Below are 3,697 nucleotides of genomic sequence, written 5' to 3'. Positions count from 1 at the left end.
ACACCCACCAAACAAAATCCAGAAAACTACTAGTTAAATGGTTTAACAGGCAACTTTTACTATACGTTCAGGGAAAGTTTTTCAAAGACATTAAAAAATCAGAAATAGTCTCAATGAATACTACAAGACCAAAATAGCCATGATATCATGAATATCAATGTAACTCACCATATTAACAAATCAAAAACCAACAATAATATAGTCATCTCACATGCACACAAATTGATAAAAATATTTCTTCACATTAAGTACTACCCATGGGATATTAGAAATAGAAGAGAATATCTTTAATTCAATAAAGAATGCCTCTAAAATTAAAAGATATCCTTAATAGGAAAATATTGAAATGTCTCCTTTTTTGTTGTTGTTTTTTTTTGAGTCTCACTCTTGTCCAGGCTGGAGTGCAGTAGCATGATCACAGTTACCTCAGCCTTGACATGCTGGATTCAGGCATCCCTCTGCCACAGCCTTCCAAGTAGCTAAAATTTCAGGTGGGCACCATCATACCCAGCTGATTTAAAAAAAAAATTATCATAGAGATGAGGTCTCGCTAAGTTGTTCAGGTTGGTCTTGAATCCCTGAGCTCAGGCAATCCTCTCTCTTCCACTTCCCAAAATGCTGAGATTACAGGTGTGAGCCACCACATCCGGTCAGAAGTGTTTTTTATTTAAAATAAGAAAAGAAGAAAATGAAGTATCACTGCTTTATTTTCAACATTATGGTTGATGTTCAGCAAGTACAATAAGATGAAGATAAACTGTAAACATAAGAATTGGAAAGAAAGAAATAAAACTGTGTTCATCTGAAATAATATGATTATTTACACCAAAATCCCCAATACCACTACAAAAAAAAAATAGTGATTTATGATTTACATGTATAGATATATAATCAATATTAAAAAGTCAATTGTGTTTTCCTACACCAATACTAAAAACCAGAAAACACAATAAGAACATGCCATTTTAAAAAATATCAGAAAATACCAAGTACCTAAGACTACATATATAACAAAAGTTGGTGTGCTTTATCTGGGAAATTACGTCATAATATGAGGAAGTGCTAAATGAGAGCTAAATAATAACGTCATAATATGAGGAAGTGCTAAATGAGAGCTAAATAATAACCCCAGTGTAGGAAGAATTAGCAGCATAAAGAAGACAATTCTGAATCTAAAGTTTCAATTAGATTTTTTACTAAATGTATGCAAAGTTCTTCATAATAAAATAATACTAAAATTTATATGAAATATAAAGGGCCAAGAAAAGCTTGTCAACTATTCTTTAAAAAAAATTTAAAGGAGGAAAGATTTGTCCTAAGGTATATCAGGGACTAATTATAAAGCTGTTATAATTACAAGAGTGTAGTATTAATGCAATGATAGTTAAATTGATAAAATAGAAAGTATACAATAGACCTATTCATACTGGCAGCATGTCAGATTAGAGAGGTAGAGAAAGGGTTTGTTCAGTAACTGGCATTGATAAAATAGTTACCTATATGGAAAAAGATGAAATTTTATGCATGTGTTTTTAAAAATAAATTCCAAATGAATCAGAGATTTAAATAACAAAAAAATTATAAAAACTTTAAATTTTTAGTGGGGAGTATAGTTATATTTTAAATATTGGAATAGGAAAATATTTGCTAAACAAACAATGAAAACATTAACTACAATAGAAAAAATTGAAAATTTGATTATAATAGTGTTAAAAATTTTGAATATCAAAAGACATAATCAGTGAAAAGACAAATTACAAACAAACAAACAAAAATTCGCAATTCACATAACTGGTGATTAGTGCAAGGAGTGCATTACACATTATGCACTACAAATTAAGAAAAAACTAAGTAGAAAAGTAGACACGGCCGGGCTCGGTGGCTCAGCTTGTAATCCCACGCTTTGGGAGGCCGAGGTGAGTGGACTGTCTGAACCCGCGAGTTCGAGACCCGCCTGGGCAATTTGGCGAGACTGCATCTCTACAATAAAAAAAAAAATTAAAAAAAAAATTAGCCGGGCGTGGTAGCGCGCGCCTGTTGTTTCAGCTCCTTGGAAAGCTGAGGCGGAAGGATAGCCAGAGTCCAGTAGGTCGAGGCTGCGGTAGTCGGGGGCATGCCACTGCACTCCAGTCTGGGCGACAGAGTGAGACTTCAACTCAAAAAAACCCAAACAAACAGAAAAGTAGACAAAACAATATGAATGAGCATTCACAGAAATAAAAGATGCATTGTTAATCAACACAACAAGATTTCAGATATTTAGGAATAAGAGGCATACACATCATAACCACAATGAGATTTTATTTTACACTGACTCCACAATCAAGATTAAAAAGTGTAATCATGACAATTATTGGAAATAATGTAGACGTATGAATAAACAAAGTCTCTTAAACTTTGCTGGTAGGCTTGCAAAATGGTGCAACTACTTGGAAAATTGCTTGACATTCTCTTCTAAAAATGAACGTTTACATATTTTATACTATTGAACACACACACACACACACACACACACACAAGATGCTATTGCAGGTGTTCACCAAGAGTCGTATACAAGCAGGTTAATAATAAAACTATTTACAGTAGCAAGATATAAAAACAATCCAAATCACACTGAAAGAAGAGTGGATAAATAAATGACAGATACTCACACAATAAAATATTCCTTCATAAGAAAAGGCAATTAACCACAGGAACACTCAAAAATATGTATGCACCTTAGTAATACATAGTGAGGAATATTTAAAACCTCCAAAGATTATACTGGCATGATGTTCCTTCTTTAAAGTTAAACATATCCAAAATAATATGTACAGTTTAGAAGTACGTATACATTTAATAAAACTAGAGGAGGAAAAAAGAATTGCAATGATACACGCACAAAAAAATGAGAGTAGGATGAAAGGGGAGTAGGATCACACAGATATAGGTTATAATGCTATATTTCACCCTGGTGGTGAGTTACTGCATTGTTGTTTGTAACATTATTAAAAATAAGTAATGACATAAATAAACAACAAAAATTATCTTATATATAAACCAATTATGAATGTTGTTTTACATAAGAATTATGATAAATTCTAATTTTTCAAAGCTCAAAGAAGAAAATGAAATATGATAATGTTATCTCTTTGCTCAAAATCCTCCAAGAATTCAGAACTGACTCAGAATGAAATCATCTTTCTTAAAACCAAATTTTTACAATGAACTATAAGACACTTGTATTATCTGGCCCACTATGAATTGCAATATTGTGAAATGTTTTGAAATTTTCAATCCTGTTGGGCGAAACTTCCCCTGTTCTCTTAAAACACTTTGCATTCAGTATGTGACACATGACCATCAGCACATGTGAACAAGGGAGAGGTTTGCATATATTTGCATATATAAAATATTAATACAACCAAGGATTTCTGTTTTCAAGAATAATAAATTGGGTAACTTCTTCAAGTTTCTGCTAAGGATATATAAAAAATCAGGATGAAATATTAAAAAGGTCTTCTAAGAAATCATCATAGATATAGCCAGACAATGAAGAATTATTAGGCCAAAATCTGAGAGAACCTAATAACTCAGGGATTAAATCCAATTTCTTTAACCCTGAGGACATTTAATAATTCAGAAGCAGCTAACATTTTGGTGGTCTCACATGTCAAGTTGGACAGAAAAGTGCAGTTCCCCTGACAACAAAATGAAA

Source organism: Carlito syrichta, unplaced genomic scaffold (assembly GCF_000164805.1).
Source record: "Carlito syrichta isolate Samal-C Ts95f unplaced genomic scaffold, Tarsius_syrichta-2.0.1 Scaffold117930, whole genome shotgun sequence".
Taxonomy (NCBI): domain Eukaryota; kingdom Metazoa; phylum Chordata; class Mammalia; order Primates; family Tarsiidae; genus Carlito; species Carlito syrichta.
This window is presented reverse-complemented; position numbering follows the sequence as displayed.